This window comes from Panthera pardus, unplaced genomic scaffold (assembly GCF_024362965.1).
Source record: "Panthera pardus isolate Hobbes unplaced genomic scaffold, ASM2436296v1 HiC_scaffold_27, whole genome shotgun sequence".
NCBI classification, from domain to species: domain Eukaryota; kingdom Metazoa; phylum Chordata; class Mammalia; order Carnivora; family Felidae; genus Panthera; species Panthera pardus.
The window spans coordinates 11,400,229-11,420,166 of NW_026526843.1; the positions used below are offsets into that span (position 1 = coordinate 11,400,229).

General features: G+C 39.7%; 1 pseudogene; it reads left to right on the forward strand.

Moving 5' to 3' along the window:
* Positions 1-7,528: 7,528 nt before the first annotated feature.
* LOC109250483 (glyceraldehyde-3-phosphate dehydrogenase-like) lies at positions 7,529-8,572 on the forward strand (annotated as a pseudogene).
* Positions 8,573-19,938: the final 11,366 nt, after the last annotated feature.

The following is a 19,938-nucleotide window of genomic DNA, read 5'->3' on the forward strand; positions in this document are numbered from 1 at the left end:
GCCAGTGGAAAGATTGCAGATACAGGTATTCCCTGCTTTTTGGGAGTGCGGGGTATGCCACTTAACTTTTTCGAGAGACCTCCATTGGTACCTGTTTTCGCTAGCCGAAGAGGATTTTTCACTTTTACGAAAAAAGGTGAAAGGTGAAAAGAGCGTGCCGCTTGTTGTGCAGGCAGGGCGCACACGGGCACAGCTGCCACCGAGGTGCCACCTGGCCCCTTCTCCAGGAGCTAACCCAGGATCTCAGCATCAAGGCACCATAGTTCGAACTGTGTCTGTGGGCACCTGTGCTTTTTCCCAAATTGTTTTGCGCATCTGTTAACAAGAGGTGTCCTAAGGGATCGGAAAGGCCTAAGAGAGGCAATTTTGGGGGGTCTGGGAACACTCAAAAATTTTTCCACATAAATTAATGGTAATTGCTGAGGGTTGATGGGGGGTGGGAGGGAGGGGAGGGTGGGTGATGGGTATTGAAGAGGGCATCTTTTGGGATGAGCACTGGGTGTTGCATGGAAACCAATTTGACAATAAATTTCATATATTAACAAAAAATGGTAATTGCTTCTTCACTTCACGTCACTTCGGCCTAGGAAAGGTTTCCTAAGAACGCTCTACTTTTGGATAGTGAGGGAGACCTGTACTCCAGTATTCAGCTAGTGCAGAGAAGAAGCAAGCAGACAATCAAAGGAGACTGAGACAGGGTTCCCAGTAATAAGAGGAAATAAACAGGAGAATGTGGCATCTTGGAAGCCAGGAGAAAGTAAAGACGTTGTAAGAAGAATGAAATGAGCCTTCTAAAAGGGAATTGAAGGATTCGAGAATGAAGAGATGTATCTTCAAAAAGTATTGCTCTGTGAGAAAAGGAACTGAGAAATGGGGCTGTAACTAGAAGGTGATAAAGGGTAAGACAAATATTTATTCTTGCCTTTGACATAAGAGACGCTAGAGGCTTAAAATTTTATTTTTATTCTTAATTGAAGTATAGTTGACAATACAATTATCATATTAGTTTCAGGTGCACAACAGAGTGACTCAACAATTCTATACATTATGAAATGCTCACCAGAAGTGTAGTGACCATCTGTCACCATACAAAGCTATTAACAATATTATTGACTATGTATCCTGTGCTGTACCTTTCATCCCCGTGACTTACTTATTTTACAATCGCAAGTTTGTACCTCTTAACCCCCTTCCCCTATTTTCTTGGTCTAGTTTCTGATGGGAATGACACAGTAGAGAAGAAAATGCTCGATGCAGGAAAGAGAAGGGAACACCCGTCGCCGGACTGATGACCTGAAGAAGGTGAAGAGATGACACCAGAAGCACAGTTGCGGGGTTGGCCTTGGATAGCAAAGGAGGTGCTGCTTCCACAGCGTAACGGGAGGAACGTAAAGGAGTGTGGATACAGATGCAGGGATGTTGGGAGTTTGGGTTTGGAAAGATGGCGATTTTCTGGTTTACCTGCACCAAGAACGTGGATTTAGGGGTAGGGAGGATACTTGCGATCAGTTCTACGAATTCACACATTCCCTGAACTCAGACTTCCTGGTCATAATTCAGTGTTAATCTTAACCATTGTTGCATATACTCCTACACGGCTTATTCCTCATAACTTCCCGAACACACGGTAACCAAAGTGGGTATTAGGGAAATTAAGTCAGAAAGAGGACTTTTCTAATGTCACAAAAGCAATTCCAAATTTTCTAGATTTTGGTTTTAGTCTTGTGGCTAAAAAATCGTTTGCTTCAGAAGCCTAGGTCCCTTGATTCTGACCAATGTAGGGCTTAGAGGACTGTAGAGCTCTCAGACCATTTAGTTTAGCGACCTGAAAGCTTTATTGACTTCATCACTTCCCTTCTGTAAGAACTCTTTCTAGGGGCTTCCTCCAATGTTGCTCTACTGCCTTTTATCACATCCCAGGCAATCTGCCAATCCCATCTTTCAGAAACAAAGAGGGTTGATTCAAAGTTTGTCAGCCCATAATATGTTCAGTTATTTTCAGTGGGCAGATGCTATATGCAGGGCATAGTTGTAAGTTTTCTGGGGAAGCAGGGTCTCCAGTCTGTATTTTCAGGCATTTATTAGAGACCCTGCGGCTTGTAGCCTGATGCAATGTGCCAGGAAACAAGCGGGCTACATGATTCCAATGGCGCTGTTACCAGCTCCAGTCTTCCTGTTCTCTATTGCTAAACCCAAACAGCAATTCTTTTTGCGTTTCACACTGACATAGTATTTTCAGAATCCAGCATACCAGAACTCTTAGATTTATCTAGTTCAGCAACTTTACACAATATATACAATAGTATATAGTATAGTATATTTGGGGGAAACTGAGACCTACATGAGGCTAGAGACTTGCCGAAGTTGACCCAGACTTACTAACTCCTTATGCATCACTCTGTTCACTGTTGTTAACATGCTCCCCTCTCTCAACGAATCACCTCACTGTAGCAATAGTCTTCTCAGAGCAGGCCAAGTGGTCATGTTGACTCCTGATGTCACCTGTACTGCAAGCTTCTAGAACAACTTTCCCAGGGACCATTGCAAAATCCAGTCATGGTTAAGGAGCAAAGACTAGAAAACAATAATAAAGCAGAGGAAGGAAGAAAGTGATACATGGGGAGAAACCCAAAGATACAAAGTCCTGAGAAAAATAGGAGAAAAAAAAATCTAGCATGGGGAAAAATGAAGAAGAAAAACAGCTGGCATGAGGAAAAATAAAGAAGAATCTATAAATTGTTTGAAATAGAGGGGCAGAGAGGAAGGTGAGTTATGTAGCCCTCTCTCCCAGACTGATGGGAAGGACCCAACCCAGCTGCCCTGACTCTTCCAAAGGCCACTCTATTTCTTGCTGGTGATTCATCTTGCCCTTGACAGAGATAGACCTCCTGCTTAGCTGCTCTTTCCCCTGTTCCCTGCTTTTACTATCTTTGGTATTGTAAGATGACATTACTGTTAGTGCAATCTTTTTGTTAGGGAACTCATGGCCTTGAAACTAAAGATTTCATTACAAATATAAAACACTTAACAGCTTATAAAGTGCTAACTCATATATTGTCTCCTTTGGATCCCACAATACACTTGAGGCAAATATTATCTGAGACCCTTTAGCAAGGCTGGTGGGTGGGCAGAGAGGGGCTAGAGGCCGTGAAGGGTCATTAAACCAAACATCCTCTGGAACACACCAATTAAGGAGGACATTCCAAATGGGACCAGAAGAAAGTCAATGCCGCAAGCCAGGAGAGGCTAAATCATATAACCAGGTGCTGAGGTGACAGAGGAAGATAGGGAGGGCACAGACCAAGGAAACTGAGATCCTGGATTAATGAGTAAGGGTGAAATGTGATAGAGTTCATTGATTCAGAAATGTTGGCATCTACAAATCCTAACCGTGCTGCAGAATGCTCCAGCCAGACCCAGCAACTCTCCTCCATCTGCATACTATGCTAAGCACCCATGCTCTTAATGAGCTTTCCATTCCTTCTGGAATGCTGTTCCACCCCATACCCATATCTACATGGCTAACTCCTTCATGGCATTAGGTCTCTACTGAAATATCGCCTTACTAGTGAGGTTTCCCCATACCTTCCTTTCCCACCTAGCATCCTTTTCGATGCTTTATAGTTCTCCATAGCATCTGTCACTATCTGAGTAGAGATGTAGAGGTAGACACAGATATATCTATATAGATACAGAGATAGACATATACATGTCTACACACACACACACACACACACACACACACACACACACTCATTTGCCATCACTCTATCCCAATTGTAATATGGTTACAGGGACAGAATGTTTGTCTCCTTCCTTCACTCTGTCTCTCCAGCCCCAGGAACAGTGTCTGGCCTAAAGAGAGCACTCAATAAATATTTGTTGAACCAATGAAAATTACATTTCTCTGTCTGTGTAGCTAGACTGCAAATATCTCAAAAGGCAAAAACTATATCTGTTTTCATCATTATATCCCTGGTTCTTTGCAGGACGCCTAGGACACTATGGGTGCTCAGTAGGGATTGGTAGAGTGAGAAATGGCCGACCTGTCACACTTCTATGGCTCGAACTGCAGTGTAACCGTAACTCTTTGTCCTGCTAACCTCAAATTTACCTCTCTTCCTTCAATTTCCCACTGAGCAACTGCTTTGTTATTCTGAGAGCATCCATTCTCCTTATATGATTGCTTTCCTAAAACTAACCCAAATGAATATGGCTTTATTCTTTGACGAGTCAGCTTGCTCAGGGTCTTCTGTATCTGCCGAGTTTTTTTGCACTTGATGAGATATTTGTTAATTAACTTACAATTGACGAGGAATAATTTCATCTACGTGAGCACTATCACATTACAGTATCTTAAAATGTTATTTGAAGCAACACAATTTTTAACTGGAAAGATGTAAAAATATCCTCTAAGTATAAGGCTAGCTAAATGAGTTCCCCAATCAAGATTTCACAAGTGATTACAGAAATGGATACATTCTGTAGTTGAGTTAATGGACTTCCTTTTTTAGGGTATAAAATCCTTAATATCCAGATCATGGTTTCGATGTGTTCTTTATGCTGCCTAACACATTTTGACTGCTCAATAAATAGCGATCAAATTGAAACCGTGGCAACTCTAACACTAGTAAGTCCAATAGAGTGCTCGGCTCTGCCTTTCTCTTTCACTAGCAAGTACCTGTCAAAGGCCTTACATAACAGATAGAGTACAACTTTAGTCATCAGTATTTTGTCCGTTTTCTCACATGAAAGAAGATTTAGACATATTTATACTCTGTAAACAGCAGAAGGAAAGATATACATACAAACAGTAGCGAATGATTAGAATTCAGCTCAAAATGACAAAGTAATAAATCAGAATTACAAGAGGCCATTGACTTTTAAATTTTCTTCAGAACAGATTACAGGGAACACCTTGATTTGGGAGTGGACAAAAAGGCCCATTAAAGGGCTCCTTTTCACAGGTGATTTTCTCTTCCCCCGTCAGTTCACCTGCCACGGTAGCTGCCAGTATGATGGGACGATAAACTTTGGATAGGGACAAGTACCACTCTATGCACACCCTCTCATCCCGAATAAGTAGGGATGGTTGACTACCAATAAAAGGGCACCCTTTGGTCCCATGTTAAAAACAGGAGTCATAATGCACAGTGATATTGTGAAGGTTATATTGAATAATGTATATGAAAGTATACAGGGCCTCATACCCAAACAGATACAGTCCCATTTATAACTTAGAGCACCCTAGTTACGCTTTTGCATTCTTGTGATTCTCTATAGACCAATTTGTAATTGCACATAACTCTACCATAGACAGACAAACTCATGAATACTTCATAATTTTTTTCAGAGTATAGGTTTCACTCTTCTCAGCTGAACTTCCTGTGGTCTTTGTAAAGGGCTGAAAAAATCGTCCACTTTAGTAAATACATGTTTCATTATCTATTGGGCATTAGGTATTAACTTAAATAATAATATTATTATTTTAATCTTCCCAATAACTCCTTAGTAAGTGGATAATAATATCCCCATTGAAAATGATGAAATTAAGAATTAGATGGGTTAAGTCACTTGTGCAATGTCATACAACCACGAATAGCTCAAGCTATTATTCAAAATCCAGTAGGTCTGACGCTGCTATTCTTTCCCGAATAGCAGAGTGCCTTTCGAGTACTGTGCAAGAGTATTTGAACTGGAGGTCCAAGCGATGGCTGTAGTCATTGCCCTAGTGCTACATTCGAGTAGAACAAAGGAGCTTTATGGATTTGGGTATGAGACCCCATAGACTTTCATACATGTTATTCAGTATAATCTTCACATTATCACTGTGCATTTATTACTCCTGTTTTTAAGATGAACCAACTGGAACTTGGCAAGGTTGAGTAACTTGCTCAGGGTCACACAGCAACAGGCAGATCCACATATCAAACTTCAGCTCTCCAACTTCAAGTTCTGTGCTTTGCCACTGGTTATCATGCTTCGTCTTGCTACTTGACTCCGCGAGTGTCTATACGCATACACGTGCACATCTGGTTTATCTCTTTAATTAAACCATAAGCTCTTAGAAGGCAAGGATTATATTTCATATTGATCTATATGTTACATTGTACTTTGTACCTGTACATGGAACTACATCTTTACTAGCAGTATGAAAATGATTTAACGTAAATGTCAAATCAAAACTGATTTCTAGTACTGTGTGGAGAAGTGACACGAGCTGCTCACAATACGACACATGTTTTCAATATACTCTGGTACTTCAAGCTAGAAATCAAGAAAACACAACACCCAAACTATTTTTATCCCAAATCAGGGACATTGAAAACAATCATGTGCTAAAAACTGCAGTGCAGTGTTAATTGAAAGTGTTTTATTACGTTTTAATTGACATTTAAGAATATAAGAGTTCTTCAAAGGAGAAAGCTGCGAAAGATGAGATACTTTCAACCTTTGTATTAAGTATAAGGCAAGTGAACGGTCTATAATTAAAAGTAAAATGAACATGTAAAGCAGATTTCTAAAACAATGGAAATCTAAATGGAATTTAGATGGAATTTCTTTTTTTTTTTTTAATTTTTTTTTTTTTTTTTTTTACCGTTTATTTATTTTTGAGACGGAGAGAGACAGAGCACGAACGGGGGAGGGGCAGAGAGAGAGGGAGACACAGCATGTGAAACAGGCTCCAGGCTCTGAGCCGTCAGCACAGAGCCCGACGCGGGGCTGGAACTCACGGACCGCGAGATCGTGACCTGAGCCGAAGCCGGACGCTCAACCGACTGAGCCACCCAGGCGCCCCAAGGAATTTCTAAAACAATGGGTGGAACATGGCTGACAGAAATGGTTTGTGGTCCCCAAAACAAAATTATTTGGTGCAATTGGTAAGATGCAAACATCAAAAAGAAATTTATATAGAACTCGAAATAATGGCGTCAATTTTTAACTCCATATAGCTGAAGCACACTGCATATGAAAGAAATACGTAGCTAAATAAACTGATGGCTGGGCCATGTTTTGTGTATTTAGATATATAAGGCATCAAAAGAATATGTGAAAACTGAACTTTTTTTATTTTGCTATTTCATGCAAGTGTTCCAGATTACAGCAAAGCACAATAACTTTGCATGACTTATCAATAATTCAGGCCAATATATTTATATCGTGAGTTTATTTTTCAAAGATTCACGCAAGCTTGTGTGAAATGAAGCAAAGTTGGCTCTAGATAGGAAATAAGGAAATTAATCACAAATGGATTGTTCAAAAAATGCACAAATAGACGTGTCAGGAAGCTGACAGAGGTAGAAAATATTGAGAGAATATAGGTTCATGAAGAGGACACATGGAGTAATTCTCTTCATTCTGAGATGGCAGAGACAGAAGACCTATTGATTTCCTCAGGTAGATCATCTATTTACCAAGAGAACGAAATAAAATTCTGGTAACTGCATGCTATTGGAAATTATCTGTCTCGGCTCTCTTCTTCTCCCTGTCCGACAGAGAGCCACATCTCCTGGTGCGGTGCCAGCCGCATCCTGGAGACACGATGGTGAAGGTCGGAATAAACGGATTTGGCGATATTGGGCATCTGGTCACTGGGGCTGCTTTTAATTCTGGGAAAGTGGATATTGTCACCATCAATGACCCCTTCGTTGACCTCAACTATGGGGTCTTACATGTTCCAGTATGATTCCACCCATGGCAAATTCCACGACACAGTCAAAGCTGAGAACAAGAAACTTGTCATTGATGGAAAGCCCATCTCCATCTTTCAGGAGTGAGGACCCGCCAATATCAGATGGGGTGATGGTGCTGAGTATGTTGTGGAGTCCACTGAGGTCTTGACCATCATGGAGAAGTCCGGGGCTCACTCGAAGGTTGGGGCCAGGAGGGTCATCATCTCTGCCCCCTGTGCTGATGCCTCCACGTTTGTGATGGGTTTGAACCATGAGTAGTATGACGACTCCCTCAAGATTGCCAGCAATGCCTCCTGCACCACCAACTGCTTGGCCCCTCTGGGCAACGTCATCCATGATAACTTCTGCATCGTGAAGAGACTCATGACCACAGTCCATGCCACCACTGCTACCCAGAAGACCGTGGACGGCCCCTTTGGGAAGCTGTGGCGTGATGGCCGAGGGGCTGCCCAGAACATCATCCCTGCTTTTACTGGCACTGCCAAGGCTGTGGGCAAGGTCATCCTGGAGCTGAATGAGAAGCTCCCTGGCGTGATCTTCCGTATCCCCATCCCCAACATGTCCATTGTGGATCTGACGTGCTGCCCGGAGAAAGCTGCCAAACACTTGATGACATCAAGAAGGTGGTGAAGCAGGGGCATCCTGGCTACACCGGGGAAGAGGTTGTTTCTTGTCACTTTAACAGTGACATCTACTTTTCCACCTTTGATGCTGGGGCTAGCATTGCTCTCAATGATTTTGTCAAGCTCATTTCCTGTTATGACAATGAATTTGGCCATAGCAACTGGGTGGTGGACCTTATGGTCCACATGGCCTCCGAGGAGTAAGAGCTCTCTGGACCACCAGTCACAGCAACAGCAAGAGGGAGAGGCCCTCAGCTGCTGGGGAGTCCTTGCCCCAAACACACTGAAAATCTCCCTGCTTCTACACAGTTTCCATCCAAAACCCCCTGAAGAAGGGGAAGGGCTTGGGGAACCCTAACTATCAGGTACCATCAACAAAGTATACTGTACCCAGCTCCCCCCCCACAAAAAAAAAGAAAAAAGAAATCATCGGTCTCTTCTTAAGTTCAATCATCATCATTTTGATGTTCAAATTGTCCCTATAACAGACACAAACTTTCAGCTATTAAGTCTCAAAAACACATGGAGGAAACTTATACCCGTATTTCTAAATGAAAGGAGCCAGTCTGTAAAGGGTACGTACCGTAAGATTCCAACTATATGATATTCTAGGAAAGACAAAACTATAGAGATGGTAACAAGATCTGTGGCAACCAGGGATTCGGGTTGATGGAGGGAGGGATGAATAGGTGGAGCACGGGAGATTTTTTAGGGCAGTGAAACTATTCAGTATGATAGCCATGGTGGATGCATGACATTATGGATTTCTCAAGACCCATAAAATGAGCAACAAAAGAGTAAGCTTATCATAATGTAAGCTATAGATTTTTTAATAATAATGGTTTCATATTGGTTCATCAATTGAAAAAATTTGGCATAATAATGCAAGATGTTTACAGTAGCGGAAGCTGTGTGGGCAGGGAAGGATCCCTGTGCTTTCTATTCAGTTTTTCTGTAAATCTAAAATTACTTTAAAAAATAAAGTCTATTAATTTTTAAAACAATCTTCTTCATGGAGTGTTAGATTTACCCATAAATATTTCATGTTGTTTGGGTGATTGTGAATTGAATTTTGTTTTAAATTTCAGTTTCCAATTGTTCATTGCCAGTACATGGAAATAGGTTTGCGTGTTGATCGTATACCACGCAATCGTGCTAAATTCACTTATTTCTTCCACAGGTTTTTTTTTCCAGATTTACTGGAATTTTTCTACACAATTAGCTTGATTATGAATAAAGATGATTTCATTTGTCTCTTTCCAGTCCGTATATGCACATACACATACACAGCTCATAGCTGACTTTGCAGGAATGGACACATTTCATTAAATGACAAATATTAGAATGTTTGGAAGTTATCTGCATAATGTACTTCTGTCACTATGAATTCCTTTCATAGGTTATATTTTTAAGTGACAATCATAGCTACATCCAGAAAATAAAGTCATTTTTGATGGATATGTGCAGTGACCCAAATACTTAAGTAACATCTATAAAAGGACTTTGGAACTATCTAGATAGAGATAATTGCTTTTCTCATGTTCTGCAGATTTCCTGCAAAAGATTGCTCAAATAATGTCAACACCGTACCTGGTAAATGCATCTCAGAAAGAATATTACTCGATCATTCTGATATGGAATTAAAACAACATAGAGTTTGAGTTGAACTGGGAAGAAAAGACATATTCTTACTTTGATTTCATCACTTACACAAAAGTGAGCAATGATAGCCCATCATCTAACGATTCTCAAGATACCAGTTACACTAAAAATTCTGCATCTGATTTGAGTTCCCAGTAGACTTCAATGGAAAGAACAATCAAGAGAAAGAAAATACCCAAGTAATTGGTATTCTCAAGAGTAAAAACTACACTACCCAGTAACCTGTGATAGATAATCAACATGCAGAATTCTTTTGTGGTTGTTTTGAAACTGTTTTAGGGAGGCATATTTTGCATATCATAAAATTCTCCCTTTGCATGTATAATTCAATGACATTTTTGGGAAAATTTATTAAGTTTAGTATAACTGCTAAAACCATCACCGTGAATCAGGTTTACATTTTCATAACCTCGATAAAAAACTTCATGCACATTTACTGTGAATCCTGTTATCCACCACTAACATACCAGGCAACCGCTAGCCTCCTTTCTATCTTTATAACTTTGCTTTTTTGGATATTTCATATAAATGGAATAACAAAATATGTGGTCTCTATGTCTGGCTTCTTTCACTAAGCAAAGTGTTTTTGAGATGTAGCATGTATTAATTTCTTTTTTTAAACTTTAAATTTTTATTTATTTGTTTGTCTTTAAACCACCCTATTGAAGAATGATTGACATACAAAAAGCTATACATATTTAATGTGCATAACTTGGTGAGTTTAAGATGTGGCTGTTTTTTTTGTTTTGTTTTGTTTTGTTCTTTTTGTTTTCATTTTTAAATTTACATCCAAGTTAGTTAGCATCTAGTGCAACAATGATTTCAGGAGTAGCTTCCTTAATGCCCCTGACCCATTTAGCCCACCCCCCTCCCACAACCCCTCCAGCAACCCTCTGTTTGTTCTCCACATTTAAGAGTCTCTTATGTTTTTGTCCCCCTGCCTGTTTTTATGTTATTTTTGCTTCCCTTCCCTTATGTTCATCTGTTTTGTCTCTTAAGGTCCTCCTACGAGTGAAGTCATATGATATTTGTCTTTCTCTGACTGACTAATTTCGCTTAGCATAATACCCTCTAGTTCTATCCATGTAGTTGCAAATGGCAAGATTTCATTCTTTTTGGTTGCTAATACTCCATTGTATATATATACCACATCTTTATCCATTCATCCACTGATGGACATTTGGGCTTTTTCCATACTTGGGCTATTGTCGATAGTGCTGCTATAAACATTGGGGTGCATGTGTCCCTTCAAAACACCATACCTGTATCCCTTGGATAAATATCTAGTAGTGCAATTGCTGGGTTGTAGGGTAGTTCTATTTTTAATTTTTTGAGGAATCTCATTTCTTTTTATCACTGAATCATATTCCATTGAATGGATCCACCACATTTAATTTATTCATCTGTAAGTTGATGAACATTTAAGTTGTTTATAACCTTTGATTATTATGAATAATTAATTATACTATTAAAATTTGTTAACAAGTCTTTTTGGGTGTGGACCCAAAATATTTTCAATTTTATTGGGTATATGCTTACAGTAAAATTCCTGGGTCATATGGTAATACTGTGTTCAATTTTTTGAGAAACTGCCAAATATTTTTTCAAAGGAGCTGTGCAATTTTATTCCCACCAAGAATGTATATGGTTTCCAATTTCTGTAACACTTGTTACTGTCTGTCTTTTTGATTATAGTCTTCCTGTATATATAGATATATAGAGTATATAGAAGTGTTTTATTGGATTTTTATTTGTTAATTTCTTCCTTGGTAAAATGTCTATTCAAACCTTTTGCCCATTTTTTGATAGGATTGTTTATTTGCATTAAGGTGTAAAAGTTTTGTGTATTCTGGGTACAAGTCTTTATCAGATACATATTTTTGCAAATGTATTCTCCCTTTCTGCTGCTTGTCTTTTTTAAAATTAAACTTTTTATTTTGCAATAATTGTAGATGCACACGAAATTTTAAGAAATAATACAGAGATCCCGTATACTCTTTACCCAATTTCCCCAATGGTAAAATCTTGCAAACTACAGTATGATATCATAAACAAGGATATTGACATTGATATAGTCATATAACAAAACATTTCTATTACCACAAAGACTTCTTATGTTGCTTTTTTTTTAGAGTTTATTTTTGAGAGGGAGAGAAGCAGAATATTTGCAGGGGAAGGTGAAGACAGAGGGAGACAGATTCTGAAGCAGGGTCCAGGCTCTAAGCTGTCAGTACAGAGCCCGACGCAGGGCTCAAACTCACAGACCATAAGATCATGACCTGAGCCAAAGTCAAATGCCTAACTGACTGAGCCACGCAGGCACCCCTTATGTTGCTTTTTTAAACAGCCACATTGATTTTTATCCAACTCTACCCCTTCCTTACACCCCGGCAACGAGTAATCTGTTAATTTTTTTGATTTTTTCTTCTTTTGTGGTATGTGCTTTAAAAAGTATTTTCTTTTTTTTTTAATTTTTCATTTAATTTTTATTTTTTAATATCATTTATTGTCAAATTGGCTTACATACAACACCCAGAGAACCCCTTTCAATATTACTCTTGTAAGCCACAGTTTTTGGAAATCCTCCCGATTTAAAAAAAATTTTTTTTAAATGAAATTAGTTTTTTTTAATTTGACTTATTTTTGCTTTTCATAGACCAGATGCCATCATATGGCCTCAGTGTGTTCTACTTCAGTATCAGAGACAAAATGAAGTGGCCGTCAGATTTCTCTAGAGTACTCATATAATAAAAGAAATGGTTTATGAAGCCAGAAGATCTAGCCTTATGACAGATCCTCCAGGATGGTTTAGATCAGTAATTCAGGGTAGCCAACTGAAACAGAAAGAATATTAGATGGTACCTGCACTGGAATAGCCATCCTGTCCAAATGCCTCAAAAGATTGCCTTGGGGCACCTGGGTGGCTCAGTCGGTTGAGCGTCCGACTTCGGCTCAGGTCACGATCTCGCGGTATGTGAGTTCGAGCCCCGCGTCGGGCTCTGTGCTGACTGCTCAGAGCCTGGAGCCTGTTTCAGATTCTGTGTCTCCCCCTCTCTCTGACCCTCCCCCGTTCATGCTCTGTCTCTCTCTGTCTCAAAAATAAATAAACGTTAAAAAAAATTAAAAAAAAAGATTGCCGGTTGATGGTGTTAAAAGCTATTTTTTTTCAGTGGTCTAATCCAGTCTCACTTCGGTTTTAGAATATCTTTTTCATGAGTTGCTATAGGTATACCCTTCCATTAGTCAAAGAAGTTTCCATTGTAAATCTGACACCAGGTATTTATATGAGAATCAATGTTAAACTTGGTTGAGTTACATCACTATAATTAACAAGTATAAAGACAATTATTTAGGCAATGCAGCCTTAAGTTCATTTTCCTTCACCTATGCTCTCTTCCTTTTGTGCTCTTAATAAAATGGAAGTGACAATATTTATTAGTCAGTATATGCTGGGTTATGCTGTGATAATATACAACTTCAAAATCTCAGTGGATTAAAACAAGAAAGGCTCATTTTTTCACTCACACAAAGTGTACTGCTAAATGGAATATTGAGTGAAAAAAGGTAAAACCAAGCAAATATATATCAGACTTCAAGATCAGGCAAAATTTAACTACATAATATTTAACAAAACATATATATAGGGTGAGAAAATGCATATGTTAATTAGATTGACTACAGCAATAATTTCACTATTTATATGTTTATCAAAACATCATTCTGGGGGCGCCTGGGTGGCTTAGTCGGTTGGGCGACCGACTTAGGCCCAGGTCATGATCTGTCAGTTCGTGAGTTCGAGCCCCACATCGGGGTCTGTGCTGACAGCTCGGAGCCTGGAGCCTGCTTCGGATTCTGTGTCTCCCTCTCTCTCTGCTCCTCCCATGCTCATGCTCTGTCTCTCTCTGTCTCTCAATAATAAATAAAACTCTAAAAAAATCATTCTGCATACTTTAATATATACAATTTTTATTAAAAATATCATTTAGGATAGTGGTTCCCTTTAGGACACATAGTGCACAGACAGTCGTTACCTTTTATTCTTTATATCTTATGTACAAATATAGTACACACTTTTTACTGTGTGCAATATTTCATAAAAACAGTTGTCCAAATGGTACATCATCAATGATAAACTTGAATTTTAAAAACATTTTTTAGAGGGGCACCTGGGTGGCTCAGTCGGTTAAGCTTCTAACTCTTGATTTCGGCTCAGGTCATGATCTCACGGTTGACAGTTTGAGCCCCACGTCGGGCTCTGTGCTGACAGTGAGGAGCCTGCTTGGGATCCTCTCTCTCTCTCTTTCTCTGTACCTCCCTCACTTGTATTACTTATCTAACTTGTATTGCTTATCTAACCATAGATCCCCCCTATTGTGAATGTTTCCATAAATTCTATAGACAAAATTTATATTTGTGAATGACATAAAGAAGCAGTATATGATTGTAGTTAACATGAACTAGAAGCAGAATGTCCCAGATTTGATTCAAGTTACAACAAGCATACCTACCAATAAATGAAACTGTAAGGATACCTGAAAACCAGGAGGTGTGAGGTCTTCATTCACTTTAACAGTCAACTGAACAATCAGTCCATGATCATCACCGAAAGGAAAAAGAACCCCACAACAGCCTAGCATAAATGCAAGGTCATGATATACATCCAGGGGAATATAGATTTGTTGGGAAAGTTCACAAACATAATAGTTTTCCCTTTAAAATTAATCTATACAAGAATGGAAAGATGAAAGACTGTAACATCTTCTAGACTGGGATCTCCCTGAGGTCAAAAGCAATCTTTTACCTCAGACTAACAGGGTAAGGTACATAGTACATACTCAGAAAACTTTTGTAAAATGGCATTAAGTTGATCCAAATTAAGACCAATGTTTTTCAAGTTTCCCCATATGTGAGTCATCTTACTACCTATCCTGTCTCTATCTCTACATCGATATCTATATCATCTATGTCTATATCTATATCTGTATCTATATCATATCTATATCATCTATGTCTATCTACCTCTTTCTATCATCTATATAAAACATTCTCTGGGCATGGAAACTGGAAGAACAGGAGCACAGAAGCCTGAAATGGTTGACTCACAGGGAAACGACTAAGTCACCAAAATGCTATAATGTGGGCACTTAAACTATCGAACATGAGGATACTCACACTCATGGGCTATAAACCGTTATAAGTAGTTTATGAATGGCACTTAGGGAGCCGGCAAACCTGGCTACATCAGAAATACTTCAGCAACTACAAAAAGCTGTTCTTTTAAATAATTACTATGTGACGGCCATCTAGAATTATTAGATTTGGGCTTTTGCTGAACAAGATGTAAAAGCCAAAATGTATACATCTATAATGGACTGATATGTACAGCAACTAGGAAAAGATACCACAGAGTAGCTTAAAAAAAGTATTCGAGGGGTGCCTGGGTGGCTCAGGTCAAGATCTCAGGCTCCATGCTGACAGCATGGAGCCTGCTTGAGATTCTCTCTAAACGAACAAACAAACAAACAAACAAACAAACAAACAAACAATTTTAAAAAAGCATTAGAAATAATGAAACTAAGCCTGAAGGAGTAAAGTAGAATTTTTTGAAGCTTAGTGACAAAATTGAAACTAAATATCCCTTCCGCTATGACACACGTAGAAATACGACACCCTTTCCAAAAGCCCAAAATAGAAACATGACTTGAAATTTGTCCTCAACAATAACCAAGAAGACTCTATGGTTTTAAACACTTAATCTGGACAATAGTGGTTGAAAAGGGAATATAATGGGGTTCTTGTGTGACTTAGTTGGTTAAGAGTCCCATTCTTAATTTGGGCTCAGGTCATGATCTTATGCTGTGGGTTCGAGCCCTGCTTCGGGCTCTGCTTTGACGGTGCGTAGCCTGGAATTCTCTCTCTCCCTCTCCCTCTGTCTCTGTGCCTTTCTCCTGCTCTCTCTCTTTCTCCCTCTCAAAATAAATAAACTTAAAAGAGAAACGAAAAGGGAACATAACTCATCAGTTTGCTAGATGTCATGCCCTTCACTGGATACCGGACCAAAGTCCAGCCATCTAAAACATAAAATGTAGAATTCTGGAGCTCTGAGAGCATTGGCTTAAATTACCGTATTTTATCTGAGGAAGCCGAGTTTTCTCATAGGAGTTCACTGACTTGTATTAGGGCACAGCCAGTGGGCGAACATAGCTGGGACTAAGACTCTAGACTCCACATCCAGTGCCCTTCCTTTTATGCACTTTAAGTTCCTTTGGATTGTGTAGTATAGGATCAGAAAAATCTGTCCTTAGCAAAATTTTGAAGAAGGAACAATTTGGCCTTGGCCTCCCTGCCCATTTTCTCAATGTCTTCCTCCAGGCGCTCAGCACTCCTGTTGCGCTCACAAGTCGGGACCGCGGCACTGCATGTGGTCCGGTCCTTCTGGGCAACGCTTTGAATTCCAGACCTTTATGTTCTCACTCCCCAAGGTTGCTGCAGTTTTAAATGTAAGAAAAAAAACCAAGACTGGAATTTCAGGCCACAGAAAGGCTTAGAAAGGAAGGGGACATTTGTATATTCTCCAATCACAAGCAGTTTCATATATAAAACTACTCCCGTGGCATTCACACCTATGACGATATATATGTATATATATGTGTGTGTGTGTGTGTGTGTATGTATGTAAATATATATGTATATATTTACAGTTCCAAAGGTAAAGTCAACTGAATATTTTCCACAGGTGCTCATGCAAGCCCTGAGTACAGAGTCCCAGATTGCATCGCTGATGAACATTTGCAACAAGGTTATTTCAGGCAACTTAATGACCCCACGGCTCAGCAATCAAATCAATTGTTTGGCAATTGTTCGGCACCTGACCTTTAACTGGACAAAAATCTATGTCCCTGACAAATCGGATTTCCTGACAAAAAAAAAAAAAAAAAAAAAAAAAGAGGAAAAACTGACTAGAGCATTAGCAAGCCTGAGATAAGAGATCAAATTACCTTATAATTTAATAAAATATATAATCACTTTTTCTTGCCCACAAATGCATCAGTACGCCTACAGATTCACTTCCAGATACTACAATCAAGCTACTTCAACTGCACTAGAAAGTCTAAGACTTCTCTCCTTTTTACTTTAAGTATAACTTAATTAGGAACTGTTGTAGAATATGGGTTTATCACACTCTTTCTCCAGTGACAGTGTATGTCTCTGTTACTACTTTTCAGAATGGCAGTTCTCTCCATCCCCAAAATCTAAATAAAGAAATTTGATTGTGTCACTAAAACATATTGCCATGAAGTATTTTCCACCACATAGGTGAACAGAACTCTGGTTATAACAGTGCCACCATTTAAAGGTGTGTGTGTTTTTTTTTTAATGTTTATTTATTTTTGAAGGAGAGAGAGACAGAGCGTGAGTGGGGGAGGGGCAGAGAGAGAGGGAGACACAGAATCTGAAGCAGGCTCCAGGCTCTGAGCTGTCAGCACAGAGCCTGACGCGGGGCTCGAACTCACAAACTGCGAGATCATGACCTGAGCCGAAGTCGGACGCCCAACCGACTGAGCCACCCAGGTGCCCCAGGTGTGTTTTTTAAAAATAAGTCATAGCCTTGCAGACAGTCAAGGTCATATATATATATATATATATATATATATATATAGAGAGAGAGAGAGAGAGAGAGAGAGAGAGAGAGAGAGGCTTATTTATTTTGAGACAGAGAGACAGCGAGCAAGTGGAGGAGGGGCAGAGAGAGAGGGAGAGAGAGAATCCCATGCAGTCTCCGTGTTGTCAGTGCAGAGCCCAACGTGGGGCTCAGTCTCAGGAACCTTGACATGACGATCTGAGTCGAGATCAAGAATCAGATGCTTAACCCACTGAGCCACCCAGGTGCCCCAAATTAAATACATTTGTATGATGTGCACGATAATGACCTTCTCTTAAAGTTCGCTGCTGTGACTGGTCAGTACAGGCTCTGAAACCTATAGTAATAGCTCACAGCCAACACCCTAATTAACAACTGGGTCCGTGAGGCCCGCCAAGTGTCCACGTTTCTCTCGGCATGGCCTGTAAAATCATTCATGCGTTTGCCTGCAGTGATGGCCAAATAACATTTCTTGTAAAACTTTCTTCCTCTCTCTTTCTCTGAAAGTAACCCTGTGCTTTGAGAATTGTTTCTCTGACTCTGCAAACGGAAAGCACAACTGGGTTAGTGAAAGAACCTTCCTTCAGTTTCCATTTGAGTTCTGTATTTGGAGAGAGAAAAAAGACGATTCGGCTTGTCTTAATTATGCATGAGGCCTGAGTCCCTTACTTCTTAATTAGCAGTTGAGATGTCAACAGATGTGCTCCCTATATGAATGAATAGATGCCTGTCATAGAGTTTATCCTCTTGATGTTCTCCAGTCTCTAGAATGTTGAACGAGCTACTCGACGTGCCACAGTGATGCACTGGTGCAGTTAGGAGAGCCGAACATTAAGCCCAGACTTCTTTAAGTATTTGGTTGTCGGCACATATCCTCATTTCTATTTTTTTAAATATTTATTTATATTTGAGAGAAAGAGAGAGAGACAGAGTACTAGCAGGGGAGGGGCAGTGAGAGAGGGAGACACAGAATCCGAAACAGGCTCCAGGTTCTGAGCCGTCAGCGCAGAGCCCGACGCGGGGCTCGAACTCACAGACCGCGAGATCGTGACCTGAGCCGAAGTCGGCCGCTCAACCGACTGAGCCACCCAGCGGCCCCTCATATCCTCATTTCTGATAAAGAAAGAACAAAACCTCTCAAGAACTCATTGCGACAGTGAACAGCATTAAATGCCTCAAACTAACATTATACAGGTGACAGAACTTTATTTTATTTTATTGTGGCCTGATATTTTATTGTTTGTGGCCTAATACACCTCTTCCTACAACAATTAAATTTTCTGGTTCAGATATGATTTTGGCTTTCTACATAGTTTAGTACATTTGTGGTGCATATTAATATATGAGAATACAATCATTATGTAATGCATTTAATGTTCAGTCAACCGGATTATCTTCTAGTTTCAACCCCTGGTCATAATATCTATTAGAGAGAGAGAGGGAGAGGAGGGGCAGTCGGGCGGGAGTGTGGGGGTGTGGGGGGTGAAGGAGATTGAGAGACAGTGGGGTGGAGAGAGTTGCTGTTCAGGACTGTAATTGAAAGCTAACAGGATGTTTCATTACCACCCAGATAGGATCCCACTCCACCTATAATTTCACTAGGAAAAAAAAGAGTGCTTTATGTTCTATTAGTTCCAAAGAATTTTTTATTGTTTATAATATTTTTATAATACACTCTGTAAAGGTAATAAATTGTGTCATTTTCCATTTGGTTTCAACATTCTATCTAATCAGCTTGCGAATAACGAGGAACGTTACGAAGTAGCAATGCAATCTTGAATACACATGGAAACAGAGAGCACCACAAATCTGCCTGCCTATTACTTTCAGCGAAGGTAATAATCAAAAGTGCCTCTTATAAAAAGTACTGCATATTATAGCTTCAGAGAATTCAGATGCCATCTCAGAGAACTGCTATGTATAACCGTTCATGAAGGTCAAAATAACCAGTATAGCATGGGATGTGCTGCCTAAGGGAAGGGAGACTTCCAATCTTACAGAAGCTCATGAGTCCGTAACCCAGCAGTACTACAGGGTAATAGGACAAACCCAAGGGAAGTTAGCTCAAGAAAGGGAGGAAGTGACTTAAGCAATTACAAGAAGTCACCAACACTGACCAGCTCTTGTATGTGCATTATTTCAGTGGTTTCCAACTGCATTAATTAGAATATTGTTCAGTTGTTTGAACAGAAAAATAGAATAATTGGTTTCTTTCCCATAAAAAGAAAGCGCGGTGGATCGGGCTAGTATGGGTGCTCCACAACTATCATGATTCTGGGTCACAGGATCTTTGCTCTATCTTTCTCGATGCACTTCT